Source organism: Macrosteles quadrilineatus, unplaced genomic scaffold, assembly GCF_028750875.1.
Source record: "Macrosteles quadrilineatus isolate MER2022 unplaced genomic scaffold, UCM_ALF_1.0 Scaffold_6__1_contigs__length_79288215, whole genome shotgun sequence".
In the NCBI taxonomy this organism is placed as follows: Eukaryota; Metazoa; Arthropoda; class Insecta; order Hemiptera; family Cicadellidae; genus Macrosteles; species Macrosteles quadrilineatus.
In genome coordinates, this window is record NW_026542599.1 from 58,280,274 (window position 1) to 58,299,915 (window position 19,642).

General features: G+C 34.0%; 1 protein-coding gene and 1 non-coding gene across 3 annotated transcripts in view; one reads left to right on the top strand and one right to left on the bottom strand.

The window, feature by feature from the left end:
- LOC128996319 (uncharacterized) overlaps positions 1 to 19,642 on the bottom strand; it is a 144,413-nt gene that overhangs the window by 90,468 nt on the left and 34,303 nt on the right. The window lies entirely within an intron of this gene.
- Positions 13,384 to 13,455, top strand: Trnac-gca (transfer RNA cysteine (anticodon GCA)). Its single transcript has one exon. It is a non-coding gene; the product is annotated as a tRNA-Cys (tRNA).

A 19,642-nucleotide genomic window follows, 5' to 3' on the forward strand; every position in this document is an offset into this window, starting at 1 on the left:
AAAGTGGGCTTCCTTGCACTGATTAACGCAAACGTTCTAATTGCTGCATTTACTTACTTTTGCCGCACTCATTTTTTGCCTCACTATTTTTTTCCACACTCCAGTATTCTTGAATACTTACTTGAATACTTGTATTCATTATCCTTGACTAACGATTGTCAGATAGATTACGTCATGTATTTTATGTATATTAAAAGTATTCATTTTTTAAACTGGAATAACTATAATAACTAATCTTTACAACTTAATAACAACCAACTTTATATTCAAACCAAACAACACAAAACAGCGTGCTTTTATTTGGCAAGGAATACGTGTACGCTTGAAAATAAGTTGGCAACACTTAAAGATACTAGACTACGATTAGCTGGTGCAGCGTTTCCCATTTTGTTCAATGTTGGGTTTAACCTAACCTAAAAACGTGCTAGTGTTTGAAAGACTAATTATTTATATGCTTTATAGTAACTGTAGAAAAAATATAATGTGTAACGTGAGTGCAAACTGCCTTTGATGCAATCGAGAAACTTTCCACACCCGCGGCTCGTGCGTAAACATTTCTCTCATTTTGTGCAGCAAAGTGCCACTTTGCACACTAATTACACAAATAACTATATAAACCAAGTGTATAGGGAATTCAAAGAAAAGACAAAATCAATGTACGAAAACCGAAACTAATATCCATTCCGATAAATCTGTATGACATCTTGGTACTTTGCACACGAGGAAAGTTCAACATACCTTCACTTGAAGGAGGATTTTACGAGGATGATTGGTTCTAGTTAATCGCTACGGACGCAGTAACTACTGGTTAACTAGTGCTAACTGTAACACCGGGAAGAGTTCTCGGCTGATTGCGAACTTCTCGCCGATTATGGTACACCTGCTGCTTCTGGGGGACCTTTAAAAGGTAAGGTTGAAATATGTGTAATATTTTGTAGCAAATGTTAGAGTTTCGTATTTTAAAATTAGACTCATTTATGAATTAATTCGTTTTCAACACTTTTTTCATATTGTTATAATTTACCACCTTTATTGAATGTAATACAGGAAATTACATGACAATAAATAGAAAACCCGTGAATAGAGATTAAACAAAACTTACAAAAATTAAAAAGGAAACAATTTGTTTTGGTGCTCAAAATTTAGTACTCTTTCAACTAGTTTATGATTATCTGCAAAGGAAAATTAATTTGATGCGCATTGAGAACTACATCCAAGCAATCCATTTTCAATGAACACTTACTTAAAATATTTCCCATTGATGAAAAGATAAGTTTTTTCTTGGACAGTTTATTAATTGTATAGTCATTTTGTAGTGCAAGGTTATACTAATACAATACATCTATGATATTTAAGTCCATATTTTGTCAAGTAAGGCCATTGCACTTTTAAAAGATAATAATATAGAAATATTTCCACGAGTGAAATTGGTGTTCTGTCACGCCCTTATCATACATCTTTTGGCTGACGTTGTTTTTGTCGAATGTGGAACGAAGTTTAAGTCCAGATTTTAGAGATAGTTTTAATGACAACGAGAATTAGGTAGTGTAAATTAGTGTGGATCAGATAGTTTTTTTTTGGGACACACTTTAATCTCACAATCCAACAATTGTCTCAATATATAATCAAAATAGCTACAAGATGTATGACGTTTGGAAATTTTTGATCGACTAATGTATTTTTTATCGTAGATGTTATCACCATTGAATGGAAAATAAGAATATTTCAAATCATAAATATACAAAGAATGCAACACAATTTTGTTGTTGGAAACTACTCATCACCAAGAGTAAAAGGAAAAAGAAATATAAAATCAAGATGTGCTACGTAAACTCATGTCCCATCAGTTTGCATATAATGTCATATAATTTAAATATAAATTTACAATTAATCCATATATTCAACACTGATAAATAGAATCTAAATATATTTTCAATCGATACCAACCATGTCATTGCTCATATGCTCTTCCGCGTGGTTTTGTACTAAAATACGACACTTCTGTCATGGACGTCGTGATTTCAAATCTTATTAACTGCCAATGGCCATGTGACGATGCCATAAATGTATTGTTACAGGTCATTTAAACTGTAGATTCACCTATCAAGCAAATAAAGCTTCTTGAGAAGAGAACCTTAATACATAATTTTAATACTGTATCAATGGAGAAGCTGTGTAACATCAAATACAGATAATTTAGAGCTAGTTGCTTCAAGCTTGCATCAATTACTCATTTCAATTTTGTCCTAAATGAATATTATTTTAAAATCCGATTTCAAATAAAATGTAATATAACAATATATATTTAGATTAGCAGGAGTCAATAATCCTATTGATACTACAAATTATTCTTGCGTAAACCAAAAGACGTTCTACAGCTAACTATTTACAGTGTTTATATTTGTCCTCGGGTGAACATTCTTGTTATAACCCGATTAGGAAGATTCAATGTAACAACTATCAGCACCAGTTTTCAATAATCTTCTTAAACCTATAAACTTGACGGTACATGAACTGGATTACTTAACGAATAGATTAACTAGATCTATTCGCAATCTTAGACTAATCTTAGATCCGCAATCACCAAACCAGAATGGTTTCCTCCTGACTCGGTACGACTAAGAACAGGTTACTCCTGTATAGCAGAGTGAGGTTTTAATGAAGATTTCAATGATACTTTGCCGGACTCTGTCATTAAACTCATCTCCACTTGTTATACAACTGAGGATATTTCTCATCAATCTATTCCAGTCTTCTTCCCACACTAATTGGTGTCAGTTGCGATAAAACGTTCTTGCAATTTATATTAAAAGTTAATTTGAGTTGTGTAAATACCTTCTGGTATAGTCTTGTACTAGCTTAACTTTGTTAGTCGAATCCTTATATTTACAGTTTTAACTTTGATGAATAATTAACTTCTCTATAAAGGTGTAGAGTAAATAGTGGAAACTTAATAGTCGTCGAAGGCAAAGTATATAAATAGTAATATAAATAAATAGTATATAAATAGTTGTAATTTACATAACTTCCACATTTCTCATTAATCGAAAATGTGTGTAAAATTTGTGTTTTCAAAGGAGACATAAAATTTAAAATTAAGTCATTAACTTAACTACTTTAAATGATAATCTATATTTTAATTTTCAATCTAAACCAAAAGGGGGGTAACCATCCATTTAACCTAGTGTATTAGACAACATTTTATTGAGCTATATTAAACAAAAAAGTATCATCCTTGAATGAATCAACTGAGGAAAACATTACAAAAGTGTGAAAAGTACATTGTAAAATTTACAAGAGAAAATCGTGTAGTGATATCAATACATTTAAGCACCCCTGGTAATTAAACGAGCATTAAAACATAGTTGACATGTTATTCTATATAAATAAAATTAGAGTTTTGTCTGTACATTGCTCAGAATCATAAATTTTTAGGTTATTTTTACGTTTTATACATTAAAGAAGCCGAAACAAGTCTCATCTAAATTTCTGTCTGTCTGTCTGTCTGTCTGTCTTTCTGTCTTTCTGCAACACTCAAGATGGCATTTTACGCAATCTTCTCCAGGAAAACGAGAGTACCTATCAAGACCCAAGTCATTTTAATGTATTCACTGGATTGGCGAGAGTGTCTTTAGCCATTAAAATATGGCCTCACTACTTTGTAGTTAAAATTACGGACGTTCAAAAATGCAGTTTTGTGTGATTTTTGTCAAGTTTTCGTCCAATTTTTATCACATAATCATCTATGAAATAACGAACAGCTGTTCGGATCAAGATTATTTTTTTTTAGCTGTCACTGAAATGTTTACAAATGTTGTTTACAAACACCGCAACCATTTCCGATCACGTTTTGAAGGCAAATCCCATCAAAGTGAGATTAAAAACGTTTTTCTTACATAAGGATTTAATTAATCGTAAGTGGAATAATATAGTGTAATCGTAAATTAAATAACTAGGCATCATCCAGGTCTGGAACCAGAGATTCTTTGTGTATAAAATTGTTCTGGAGTTTTGATAACCAGAAAGAAGACATTGAATCAGTGTTGTATACGGCTGGGAAACTTAACTTTACTAATGATCGTCACCAATAGCTTAGAAACAAGGTTCCACTCATTGACGGCTCTTCAATGGTGGTTGTGTAAAGTGTAAAGTAAAAATCACAACTGCAGAGGGTGATTGTAACAGAGGTTTACGGATGATGCTAAACTCGATGATTTTCCAATGTGTCACTTTCTGTTCCTACCATTGACATAGTCAATAGTTCCTACTCACCGTGTGATGCAATCGCTGGACCATACAGCCAATAGACCCATAGCCCATCTCTTAGGTACGTACGCTTACCCAATTATTTATAACAACCTTTTCGACAACGATCAATGATACCGGTACTTTTTCATAGAATACACGGCCTACCTAGGTACTTAAGAAATAAAATTACAAACGTCCAAAAACCCAACGTTGTGTGATTTTTGTCACATTTCCTTATAATGTTAATAGATATACCAGCAATCATTGTTTAGAGAATACGTAATCTATTAAAAAACAGAAAGTTTTGTTCTATAAGGTTGTTTTTTTTTAAACTGACACCGATAAGTTTACATTAAGAGTTGTGTACAAATAAAGCAATCAATGGGAAATAACTTTGATTGCCGATAACTTTTTACGAGAAAATCCAAAACCAAGAGATCAATAACCTTGATTAACGCATATAAGGCTATTGGTCGAATGTACTACAGTTCTTAACTGTAAACGTTGGTTTTTGATACGGTACTGGTTCTTTTCCTTTTAACCATTGGTAGCAGCAAGAATCATTTTTACGTACCAACACATCACAGTAATTTACAAATTAGTTATCGTTGGTGTAGCACCTTATTTATTACAGGCGTAGGCCTATTCAATTTAATTGATGTCTTAACTGTATAATTTTTGCTTTTTCTGTCTGGATTCCAAAATGTTATGCTAAGAAAACTATAACGCATTTTAGTAAAACATTTATTCAGCAAACCATCATGAATTGTTCAAACGCTTTGAACGTTGTTTATGTATCAATAGTTCGTGGCCTATTTTGGTAATTGTCATTACAAATTACCAATCTAAATCGTCTATAGTAGGCCTACTGTACTTCATTTCATATAGCAAACCGATTCAGATAGCATTTCGACAGAATTTCGAGTCATCTCCGGTCCAAGCAAATATAAATTGTTATGATCCAATTTTATGGCATTAACAAAGATTTCAAGTACTAATTTTATATGTACTTTTTTATGCTTAAAGCGTAGCAAATTCCCTAATTAAGTTCTGTATTTTTGTGTGTATGCCTGTTGGTAACGCATTAATGTCCTTATTTCTCAGTGTTTCACGGAAAGGACAAGAGCGCCTTGATAATGAAAATGTCAACCCGAAAAAAGTGTTAAATTAAGAGGTTGAGGTAGTACCTTAAATACTTTTAACCATTATGTTATAGTCCTTTAAATTCTGAACAAAATTGTACAAATCCCATTTCCGTATATTTACTCTCACCGCTTACACATGATAAAGGTTGTTGACAAACTTATGGGAGAAAGTATGTGTCAGAATGCTGATACCGTTTATTTAGTGTAATCATTGGATATAACATATGGACCAACAAGATCCGGGTGACATTTAATTGTGAAGCATTAGTTTTGGCTTGAAACTGTCAGATACTGTATTTGCGAAGGAATAGTTTTGTCAGCATATCTGAAAGTATGCAAACCAACTGCTGTGCTTTATATAAGAAGGTTTTAACTGACTATGATAAGATCCCCGTGCGTAGAACGGGCACACAGCTAGTAGTTGAATAAGGACGCTACTTGCTGAAGAAATGTCAAAGATACACTAAGAAGATAATTTAGCAAAATTGGACATATAAAATGTGTAATTATTACTTATCATAAGAAAACGTAGTTTACCGAGATATTTAGAACTCTTAGATTGGAGAGTAGTACTTAGGTTTAGCTCACAGAGTCGAGACTGCTATTGCTAATTCGTGCAGATAATTGCTAAACTGCGTAAACGAGCGGAGAAACGAGTGTTGAAAACTGTAAATGTCACGACAATCTTACAGTAATCGACTGTTGATCCAACAAGCTGTTTAACTACGGTATTGGGTTTGTTTAGTCTTTGTATATCGATACACTTCTTTGGACTAAACATTCAAACCTTTTATAGGATCTTGGACTTTGGGTAGTGACCGGTTTGTTAAACAGGTGAACAACTTCCCAAAGATTCCGGATAGCCTACGTTGACTCAATTGATCTTCAGGTTGCTACATTCCTGCTCCTATTAAGTTGAATTGTGACTTACCTTGAAGATGGGTAGCTAAAGGTATCAGAAACGTCTGTCAGTGTTTTTACGTGTTAAAGAACCATACAACGAAGAGTTTTACCAGATAACGAAGCTGACATCTTCATTTATCCCATAAACTAAGATTCGAGAGTGAAGGTCTATTATCACTAAGAAAATTACGTAATTGGATACACTCCCATGTTGAAGTTGAAGCCAGTTTTAGAATTTTGAAGCTCTAGTAAACTGTAATTTTGTCAAATACAGTTTTCCATCAGAACGACCAAACGTAAAGGGGACACTTTTCAAAGAGACTGTCCAGTAACTTATCAATTACTCACCTACTCTAAGTAAAAAACAAAAAATCAGCTTGTTTAGTTGGTTATTGTCTGCATAGTTCAGGGTATTTATGTACTTGCATAAAATAACATATTTTTACATAATATTCGTCAACAAATGTATCATAATTCGTACATACAAGTCCAGAATGTGTATGTCCTTGGCAAGATAGGGTAGCTCAAAATGGACAGGAAAGGTTATTGAGAAAAGAAGACGGTTCAAAAATTAAGATCATTCAGTTGAGAAATTTGGATGTTAAAAGACCAAGAATGAGATAGAAGGACCAAGTTCAAAGCTAAAATGATTTATTTGACACTAGACTTAAAGCGGTAGAAGAAATAACAGAGTAAAGACTTATAGGTGGGGCCAAACCCCTACAGAGGCTTTCAATGGACAGGTAAGAAAAAATAAGGTATATATACGTCAAGGAACACATACGAGGATTCCTTATGTCTCACATATGATTCATCACATTCCATATCGCTGCAATCGTGCCGGCTTTAAGTGACATTACACAACTCCGTACATATTGATACACAAACATACGGGCGTGATGGAAGAAAGCAGGTATTGAGCAACGGTTGTATAATATAGAACAAAGCTCTGTGCTAATCACAGGAATGAATAGAGGCCGACGAGGAGTAGAACCAGCAGGTGGCTTTAGAACATAGATCAGAACATGAAACTTTACTTCCTATTAATTATTTTACTTTATTTCCTATTATTTTCAGGTAGCCTTGGCACCACTGTATGTGAATAAATAAGTAATTCACTTAATTCTCGTAAACCTCAGCAGTATTACATTGGCTTCAAAATCAGAAATGTTTGACACCTCAACACGGACACTCAAACAAATTGTGGATATACCGGGATCGAACCCGCAACCCGTCCCTATCGCAAGTCCAGGACGCAACCCCCTACATTAGCATCACACCCAAAATTACATCTTAGAAAATTTGGTCATATCTAATATTTGTGTATGACCGTGAGAATTAAAAAAGTATTCAACCAAATAGTTTCAATGGTAGTTTCCATGCTTAAAACTTCGAAACACATCTTAATACAGCTTTTAAGTAAATTAGTTAGGTTAAATCTACTTATGTTCAGTCCTGTGATGTCAAGAAATAGTGAAAACGAGTGATGTACATGTACCTAAAAATAATTGTTTATTCTTAGCATCATTAAATAGATTTATAAATCAGCTCCTTGTTCAATGATTGTCAAATTCTGATGATGATGGACTAGAATGAGTTATAAACATAAATACAGTGTAAGTATTTAGCATAATTTGACATCATAAAGCTCTACATGAGTAGGTGAAATTTACTAATACTAATACTAATTTACTTCCCGAGTTATTAGGGTTGTTTCAAAGTTGTATGTCTGGAAGGCACAGTTCAAACTTTGGTTTTGAATATTAATACACCATGCACCATTAAAATTATGAAATGTGTTATGTCTTGGCCCACATATTGACTGGTTTCCTACTTCACCCGATCGTAATAAATTCCTTGCGGTTAAAATAATAAGTTTCTGTATTAAAACAGGATTCCTTTTAGGGTCAGTGCGGTTTGTGCGGTTGGTGGGCTTGATGGTTTGTTGTTAATTATTTATGAGATTTCTTTTAGGGCAATGGGTTAGTCTTCAGTTAGGGTAAACAAATATTTAAAAAGTTTTCATTTATATTTATATTTTGGCAGCTAAACCATAAATATAACAGCTCTATAAACCATTGTGGGCTTCATTCAATATGGTTAGTATAACACAAATGCCCCTCTATGTGTTTACCTTCCTATTAGCTCTGATCAAATGGGATGTCCTGTCAAATTAAAACGTTCTTAATTGTCATGATGAACGTTTTGAAGGGGAAAAATGCTCGAGACTTTGTGTATTTTACTTTTAAGTTACTATCCTTCATATGAATGAACACGATCCAAATCTAGGCATACACTAGTAATAGTAATACGCCTACTAAGTGAATACACGATGCACAATATTTTTCCTCATAGGGGATGTAAGACTTCCATAAGCACATGCATTTAGTTGGACAATCAACATCAAACATGGACAATCAAAAACTTGGTTATAATTGCAGGTAAAAAATTTCATGTCCGTGTTTTCGCATGTATATATTTTACTAGTCATCACAAGAGAAGGCTTCACTATATTATGTTATGTTTTTCAATCACGACTGAGACACCACCTAGGACGTGTATTTCAACCTAAATATGTGTGAAGGGTGAGTGTAAAATGAAGTGAGATGACAAGTACAACTTTGATGGTGGTCAATCATATCCTGGAATTCATTTAAAATAAACCTTTGAGCTTAGAACAAAAGTAAGACAACAAAGGTAAGGTAAGGTCGTCAACAAAAGTAGGACAACCTGACAGAATTCCAGGTGTTGTAAGGTTTTTCCGTATAAACAACCCAGTGACCAAACATATTGGGCATGAATCTCATTGACGAGGTCACATTGGGATCTTTTCTCCAGGTTTTATTCTTGCACTTCGCATTCACCGTCTCATTATGGTTGCAATTGTACGACTCTTTAGTTTATCTGTCGTGACCTCTCAAGGCCTTGATGGTACTTTCTACTAGAGAGCGATCCTGGCCAAACCCTTCGCTAACGTCGCTATAGATTGTCACCGGCCATGTACCCATGTAGCCATGCAGAAAGCGATGCAGCTATGGGATCGTGCAAGTCCTACGAAGTGACCGTGTAGCTATGCAGCCACGAAGCTACAAGAACTTGCAGTCATTAAAATCCAATGACGTGACCATCTAGCTTTGCAGCTAAAGGGTAATACAGAATACCACACGCACAGCCATACAGTAATGCCGAATGTTAGCCATGAAGTCAGCCATGCAACCAAACTGTTTCTCAGAATGCCAGGGGTGCAGACATACAATCATGGGAACCCAACGATGTAACTATGCTTACAGCTAATGTGTACCTATAAAACCAAGAAGACTTGCAGCAAAACGGATGCATTCATGCAGCACACTGTGACAGATTGTGTTCAATTATACAATATTAGACATCATTTATAGGAATCTCCCTCGAATGCATTCACTATGCTTAACACAGTCTATTAACAATTTTGAGTCTGTAACAAGCTGACAAAAACTGAAATACAATGTTGTGTTGGGGCCAATTATTATTAAGGTCAATGTCATTAAAGCTTCATCTGAAACTTATCAATCATAGCCTTTATTAAATACACAAGAGAATCTTAAGGTGTGATTAGGCAAAGACAAAATTCAGTGTTGGATTGCCAGAGGACTTTTCTCACTCGAATAACAAGGTTTTTTTTATCTGAATTTTTTTGGCATTTGATTAAAGTGAGAAATTTAATTTATCATCCCAGTAAATCATGAATCGTAAAATCACCCAACTATTTTAATCCGCTTCTAAATAGATCAGACAACCAGGAAGTAACTAATTTGGAAATTCCTCGCATTAGAAGACACCTACTCAACGGAAATGTTTTCGAATATGAATCATCCGATACAGAATTTAAGGAAATGTCACTTATCTACTTTTTTCCTGCGATAAATTGGATCAACATTTACTATTTCCTCAATTAAAGGCAATTCTTAGAAGTCTAATGTCTGACTAAGCACAGATTGTTTTCAATTATTGTCTTCTCTGAAAGAATAAAATATAATAAAATACGTTGATCCAAAATAATGCTTTCAAACCCAAATAATTGTTCGAGAAAATTTTGTTGTATTGTTTACATATTTGTCGAATGATATTTCCAACATAGAGGCCGTTCTCCTCACACAAAACACATACCTTTTTGGTTTTACAACAAAACTGAAACTGGGATTTGAACCGTTGAAATGCAGCATTACCAAAGACTACTACTGAGCTGAAGGCTATTTGTGATGCGTCAGATTTAACTTGAACTTGATCTTCCAGTCAAGAATACAAGGGATGGATGACTGATGAGGGTTGGATACCCTAGACTAGACTACCGCAAGCCAACGGTGCCTATTCAGCAGTTACTCTTTTAATTTTACATCTTTATTCTTACCTAAATTGGGATATTCTAGTTCTGGTTTATATAGTAATCAAAATCCAGTTTTGAAGAAGTAAAGATCCCTATCAAGTATTTTTTTGACGAAAAGTTAATTAACATGCCAGAATTCAAACAATTTGGTAGTCCAAGTGTTATGAATGAAAGATTATGGGGTTCATGAACAATTCACATAGATTTAGGCGTAAGCTTTCCTCTTAGATTTCAAAATGTGTCATAATATGACACATTTTAAAATCTAAATATTATAGTGATACAGTATAATTATTACATTTGCCATATTGTGTGAAACAATTCCACATCTCAACTACATAATAGTTCCACATTGTGAAAAAAAAACGCACCTAAATACCTAAAAACCGCTATAAAGGCAGTAAATATCCTAACAGTATATTATTATTACACATAAATATCCAAGGAAAACATAAATTTCCTCCATCTCTAGTCAAAAGTTTGTCTCAGGACCTGAACCAGACACTCTGTGGTAGTTTCGTCATGCAGTGACATACGGAAATTTCACATGAACACGGAAAAGACCGAAACTGTCCGAAAGACACGATTACACAACGTGTCTGAGGTCAGGATTGGATGAGTCTTCAACTCCGACGTCGAGGAGGCAAATCCGGCGGGAAGGTGATTTACCTTTGGCGGGAATGAGCGATACGATGTATTGTGTACGTGTATAGTGTCGGTGCCTGTGAAGAGATACGCGGATATGTGGTTGGTGCTGAAATATTTTGTACTATACAGTATTTTACGCTGCCAGATCAAATTTGTTTATGTTATTTGAGAAAGTTAGGAAAGTTTGTGGACCAGAATTGCCTCTGGATAGATACATTTTATTCTAAACAGACCAAATGCCTACAGAACATTTTTTGTTGAAGAGCTTATGTCTGAAATAATTACAGTTGTTAGTAAAAACGATAAATAATTTATTTAATAATCTTTTGTCCTATCGTAACCTGATTATGTTATTATATTTTATTATACCTAGATCCACCCTAATCTAAGCTGACCTGAACTGCAATCCATGCAGAGAGGAGTAATGAACTGATTTTAACCGATTTCTCAATTACCCTACCCTCACGTACCCTCACGTAGGATGGAATGGAACTTGCACCTAGTTTTGCAACACTATCTCTTCTGTCCTAGCTATGTTCTGTACACTAGCAGAACAGGTAAAATAGACCCACAAGTACAGATACAAGTAAACTGGATCTGCCATTACAGGATTAACCAGTAACCAGTCGGCCTTCGCATCACTGGCCCAATTGTTGTCTCAACTATCGATTTATAGCCACTTTCTACCCACAAGGTCACACTCAAATTCATTGTCAACTTCAACTTTCTAAAGATTATGTAAAGGTAGATGTAATCCCGAAATTTTCCTCGAGGAAATGATTGGTATTAAATTAACCTTTAGAGGTTATTGTAATGTAGGGACATCATCGCTATTGCTCAAGATTGTTTTGTGCTTCATGTATTATTTACTCATGCGTGAGTCGTTGTTTTTTGTTTAGATGAAGCACGAGTTTAGTAGATCATGTTGAATGTATAATGTAACAGTTATAGTTCTTTGAGTTATTTATACAGTACTACTTTTACATTATCTAGTAGAACGGCACACTCGCTTCACTTCGGATACTACGATGACGTAAACATTCCTTATCCATCTTAAAACTTGAGGAGCCGATGTAGAATAGTGTCACATATCACGCACCAACTTTATTATCATGCCAAACTAAAAATGTGACTTTTAGTTAACTATAGAATCTTTTGGATCCTTATAGCTATCACAAAACGACAAAAACTTTAAACGAAAATAGAAGTTCAGTACACTATAAAGAAATCAATTACACTATGTTTATTATAGCATGAGTAAATACCCCCGCCACAGCAAAACTGCAGACGAAGCGAATTTCCATTTACCTGGCTGGATTTCTACAAAAATATTTCCTGAAAATGGTCAGATTTTTTCCTATTTAAATAACATTAATTTCAATGAGTAGGCTACCTAGGTTTGCTGCTACAGGGAACGTAGGTGTGTTTTTTATTATAATGTTGATAGCTTAGTATGAAATAAACAAAATTGCCAAATTTGATTAAAATTAATCCATAAACAAGCAAACTACAACAGTTTATTTATTCTCCATGAGAATAACATGGACATTTTAAATTCAAAGTTATTTTATTATCTCTGTAACCACACATATACATAAATAATTATATATGAATTTGAACGGAGGGTGTTTTGGCCTCTGGGGACCTTAAAACGAAAAGGTAAATCGGTCCCGGATCCAGGTCTCATCATGAGTACTACGGTAATAGTGTATTCTCTATATGGGAAATTCGCTAAAACACTCTTCAGCTTGTCCATTTTACTATAGGTACTTACATCAGTATAGGCTGTAACTAGAAATTGTTGTAAGTAATTCAGTATTAAGTTATTAGTTCAGTCTATGCTATAAGTTGCCAGCATACAAAGTAAAATTACTGAAACACAATCGTTGTTTGTTTGTGAATTTATTTTATGAAATTGAAATATGATACATATGTGTACCAAAACGAGTAATATACTTCTTATAAACTCATGAAATACAACATACAGTAATATGAACGAGCATTCTTTTACAAATTCACAGTGTTTCTTATATGGTTACAACACTTAGAGAAACAATAGGACCCTGTTCACCAAGCGGGGGTATAGCTCAGTGGTAGAGCATTCGACTGCAGATCGAGAGGTCACCGGTTCAAACCCGGTTGCCCCCTTAAACTTTTAACTGTGTATTTATAGATTGAAAGGTTATAGTTAGTTTAATGTTTGCATAAATTGATATTTAATTTGAATTTAACATGTATTTTTCAAAGTTTATCCTTATTGTGTATTTTTGTGATATTTCGAAACTTGATTGTATTAGTTCCTCTCTATTTTTTAATTGTTTACTGTAAATTAACTGTTGCTATTTTAAAATTGTTTTAAATTTTATATTTATTTAATAAATTATTATTATTATAAATCATGCTGATTAGAGAATTTGCTGGACTTTAAATCTGAAAGTTTTATCTGGGATGAAAACACATAAAAGTTTCAAAATAACAAATGATTGGGCATTAAAGCTCTCGACTTTTATTTAGTTCAATCATAGACCAACCAGACTCGTTCATAAAACAAGCCTTACACTTAATCAGAATGAAGTCATTAGTACAACAAAGTAGCAAGATATCCAGTATAAGGGTCATGGTGGATCTACACGACAATGAGGACACTTTCTATTGTTAGCGTTGCAGAGTGACAGTGTATGGTGTAAATGTAGGTAGGTCAGTGTGTAAAGTGATAACGTCTCGCGATCTACGAGACTGATAAGAGAACAGTCTGTAGCAATCTCGCAATTCACGAGACTTCCCACGAATGACTTGCAGGGAGTAAATGCAATTTAAACTACACCGAGGGTGGACGAAGATTAAAACCAACTACCCTAAGATCGTATCAGTTCTTTAAGTATTTTAAGTTAACTAAGTTTTTTTAGTTGACTACTTACTATAGTCCTTTCACAAAATATAGGTGGTTTGAGAGTAAGATCCCTAACGACTTTTCTATCTTAATATATATGTTGTAGCGATTGACGGTTTGGCAAATCTCAGGGGTTGAGCTATTGTCTTAAAGGTAGGATCGAGTCAGGTTTCTTCCCCTAAATCCGTCTAATTTTAGTAACAGGAGTATAGTAAAATGTATTAGCGAAGTGTCTCGTTTCACTTTGGTAGTGATTTTACTTGTTTTATCTATGCTAGGGCAAAATAATTTACTAAAATGGCAAAGGGATGGTTCGGTACAGCTTCGAACTATCAAAACTACTCTCACTTTTCTCATGATAAAATTAAAATAAAGATCAATACATAAAAATCAGTACCTAGGAAAATTTTGTGTGGGTCTTCAAATAAGTTTCAGTTTATATAAAAAAAAAACAACTAACTCCTGTTCGGAAATGATTTGATGACAACAAACCAATTTTCTGCATGAAATCCACAGATCCATATTGACGAGCTGTTGCAATACAAAAATTAAACAAACCTATTTTATATTTATTTTATTACATTCCTTTGGTCTGCAAAGTTATTTTTATATTTTCAATTATTTTTCTTAGGTGACAATTTTTGGAACCCAATCTGGCAACGTGAACGCTATCTGAAATACGTGTAGGCCTACTCAAGAATACATCCAGAATGAGAGAGACTTTTCGTTTACACAAACTTGTATATAATTTTGTCTTTGTAAACTGTTTTCATACGTCTGAATGACTCTGATATTTGTGATGTAAAGTTGACAGACTGACATGACTAGGGAAATACGAAACAATAAATCCTCAAGGCTGAGTTGAGTGTGACAGATCCACTGAGAGGAAAACAGAACATTGAGTGTCCCAAGGCTGTCGATGACAATGTGGAGTGAAAGTTGACAACATGTAGCCTGTCTGTGGACTGGAACCGTGGATTTGGAACTGTGGATATTTGAAACTGGCTTTGGAACTGAAGTATTGAGAATCTGCATTTAAAACTGGAAAATGTGTGCTTCGTAACTGTATACAGTATTTGAACCTGGATTTAGATGGATTGTGCATTTGCAACTGATGATTGTAGACCAACGGTGTCGTTGTTGCGGACTGGGAACGGTTTGTTGGTGACTGTGGACTTGGACAACATTTGAAACTGACTTGAAATATATGGATTTATAATTAGGATTTGAAACTTCCGATTAGGCGTAACTGTAAACTGGCAACTGTATTGGACTGTATTGAACTGATTTGGAGCTATGATTTGGAACATAAAACTGAGAACGGTAAATATTAAATCAGACTTCAACAGTAGACTGTGAACTGAACGAAGGACTGCATATTTCAAACTGTAAGTTTGTATCTAAAGTTTACAAACTGTAGATTTTGAACTGCTGATTTTGTTATTGCAAACGTAAAACCGGGAATTATAGACTATTTTTGAAAATGTGACAATGTGTTTTAATCTCATAACTGTGGATTTGAAGCTTAATAATCAGAACAAGGCTGCTTTACAGCTATGGAATTAGGTTGTGGGTTTTGAAATTTATTTGTTCAACCGTGGTATAAAAACATGAATTAGAACTGGAAATCGGTACCTAGAGATTCGAAACTTAAGGCTAACATTTATAATTTGAACAAAGAGGTGATACCGGACTGAAGTTTTATGTACTCAGACAGTTTTCTATATACTAATCAAACGGGTAATGTTTTTACTTGAAATCGTTGCTACTTAAAATCTAGTACTAATATTCAATATACACGGCTTATAAAGATACTGGTTTGAAAAATCGCATCGGGAGAAAATATTAACTCCTACAACAAAGAAAAAAACACACAGTCAAACCGTGATTAATACGCAATTGACCCGGAAGTAGATCTCGTCTGTGATAAAAAGAATAGAGATAATCTATTAAGAACAAATTTAAAACTTATAGACAGCTTTGATTCATGATGGCTGGAGTCTTGTCAATCACCGCATGGATTGCATAACCGATTGTTATTCAATAAGAAAGCTATCTTTGCAACAGAAATCGGATCCATATCAACCGATCTTTCACGTGCCCTAATGTAAACAAGTTGAGTTATTATTGGCTTAGACCTTTTACTTGATGTTTTGTTATACGGTAATCCGAGTACAATATGCTTGGAATTGGAGTGGTAATGCTATAAGGTTCTGGAAACATTGGATTGCCTCTGACGTTAGAAAAAAACAAATCTGATGTTGTAATTGTTTCACTTCTAACATCTCGTAATATATTTATACTAGGTGAAACCCGTCGAAATCAATTGTTACTTTCAAGGTTTACGTATGAAAATTTAAACAAATAATGTTATGTTTTGTTCTGTGATAAAAGGAGTTTAAGTTAGTTCTTGATTTTTTTCACTATGGACGAAGCTTCACACTTGTCACCGATCATAAACCCCTTCAAAGAATATTTGGAGAAAACCGGAATCTTCCAAAGGTAATGAACAATGGGTTGGTGAGATGGGCCCTAGAACTGAATCAGTACAATTTTCAAATCAAGTACAGGAAAGGAGATGAAAACGTTTGTGCTGATGCAACGTAAACCTTGAAAGTAACCGTCGATTTCGACGGTTAGACGAATTTACACATTCATCTAACAGCGATAAATTGGGTGAAATATACATATTTTGAGCATTTTTCAGCATTGTTTAAAGAGTAATAAGTGTAAAAACAATAATGATATTAATTACGTTAGTTGCCAAATTTGGTGGATCATTCAATGAATAAAATATTCCCCATACTGTACGACATAGGAGTTATTATTAGTATGTTATATGGTATCTCTTCCTTTGGAAGAACCTTTAAATAGTATTAAAATCGTATTGGTGGATCTTTTGTAGTTAATAGAATGTAATTTCATATGACTTTATTTCAAAAGAAAATATTTGTTGGTAAGACATATTCCAACTTCAAAGGGAGGTATATCCGTTACAGTGTAAGTTTGATTTTTCCTTCGTTACGTCGCGTCAGTTCATATCGTACTTCTGTGTCAATGAGTGAACCCTCTAGCATAGTTTTGAGAAATTGATTGTGGGGTTACTGTTAAAGCTGGAATTCCTTGACATGGGGGATGTCAGTTAGTTGTCTCAGCCTTATCAATAACATAAAGTTGTCAATATAATCTCTCTATGGAATGTTAGGTGTAGTGGAATACTTGAAGTGAAGTTGGCTTTTATTCTTGAACTGTAGGGGCCTCCTAGTTCATATGGTCTTGCGGCTTCATTGGCAACAAAAAATGCAAATGACATAGCAATGGGACATTTCCAAAAAGCAAAAAATACTGTAAATTGGCTGTTACATATGTATTGACGTTTACATATTGTTAATCAACGTATCTTATAAAGGATTATGTGATCTAGTTTAAAAGGAATATGACCTTTCTGTCATGACAGTAGCTGCTTAAATAGTATTTTCTCTTTGTACAATATTTTACATCCAAAATATCGTGTTATTTTCAAACCAACGTGTTACGAAACCACTGCGCCAAAGTCCGTAATATAGGCAGGTGCAAATAATTTGTCAAGATGGGTTCCATTTTAGGCAAGGTTTCTATGTTTGGATTTTATTAGACACGATAAGAGCAGATATTTCTACACAAATATTTGATATGTGTAGAATAATATGATAAAATGTATTCAAAAGTGGTGAAAAAGGCAGACACCAACCCGTAAGAAATAATTGTAAGAGTTATTGTGATAAAAGGATTTTCCACTGATTTTGTAATTTAACTTTATATTGCAACACATGACATGATAAAGAAGAAAATCAATTTTAAAATAATACTTATTTGGTAGAATCATAGACAAATAGAGTAAATAGAATTCATTACCTTCCAATAAATGTGTGTGGTTTGAAATACAATTTAAAAATGAACAGCTGTTTCATTAAAAAGTATTATTTACATGGCCAAAATGTAAACAACTCTGTGGAGGGATCTTTAAAGGCTTCTGGAGCAGAGTCCTAAGGGATTTTGCTTAGTTTTTCTTTTGATAACTCATCTACAGACCAAGACCTTTCTTTGGACACCTTCTACCAAGTTTCTACGCCCTGCCGTTCTCTCAAATTAGTAGGGACAAAGTTTCCAATTAAATATTTAGATTCCCCCATGTTAATCTTATGGGAGAAACTCCAACTTCGATGGCCTGTGGGACAAAGCCTGAGGATTTTTATTACAGGAATTGGTGAAAGGGGGCGTCTACACAAAAAAATACTTTATTTTGACACGTCGTTTGTAAAAATCCGTCCATTATTAACGGAGGAGTAGTGTTTCGTAGAAATCACCTTCACGTATTATATGTAAGGATTTTGTTATGTCATGCTTTTATATCCTAGGACGACTAGGCAAAACCCCTGAAATGTTGCACATGACTTCAGGTCCTAAGGGGTTGTGGCGTAATCACATAGCTAAAACGTCATTGGCGTGATTTAAACCTTGGACATCGATGACCGAACCACTAGACAAGCTCACTACACAATATTGTGTTCTTGCAATATGTTTGACTAGGAACAGTATTAGATCAGCTGTTTGAATTGTGGCATTCATCATCCCACCATATGTTCAACGTGGTATGGCATTAGATCAGCTGTTTACCATTTGACGGTTCATTAGTAAATCTTCGTTGAAAGGAAAACGTGAAAATCAGTTTACACTAGACTGTATCGAAAGTAGACCACGAATGAGTGACGACTTATTCCTTATAGCTGTCAGAACTAATGACAAATGAGCCAGATCGTTTGATATATTGTCGGAAATTACTTCTCCTTTTGGTAACTAGATCTGTGTTAAACCTGTCTGCGATGAAGCGTGGAACACGGAATCGAATCTGGTTTAAATTGGGTTGAAGTTCGTTAACCGCTGACTCAGTCAGTCAATGAAACGCTTGTAAACCGCTTGTAAAAGTAATTGTAAACATTTTACTGTCAATATAATGAGAATATTGAAAAATTCAACTGTAACAAGTTTATTGATTTTATAAAACAGTTTTGTTGCAACGACTACAATATTAAAAGTTCCATATGAAAAATCATTCTATTCATATGTAAACGCTCAATCCACTTCAAAATCAAAATGTTACGGAGACTTTTGAAGAATGTTATTAAAACATATATATATATATATATATATATGTAAAATTCATCCACCACTATATTTCATAAATGCAGGATTACTCGCCTATCTTACTGGAGTTATTTCAAATTATACTTATAATAGAATTGAATATGATTTTGATACATGTAGAATGGAAAAATGGCAAAGAACATTATAAAGAATATAGAATGTTATAATGAAAATATAATATTTGGTAAGGAAATAAGATTTAGAATAGGGGAATAGAGTTAAGAGAGAGTGTGAATTGATTAATCACTACTCGAGAAACAT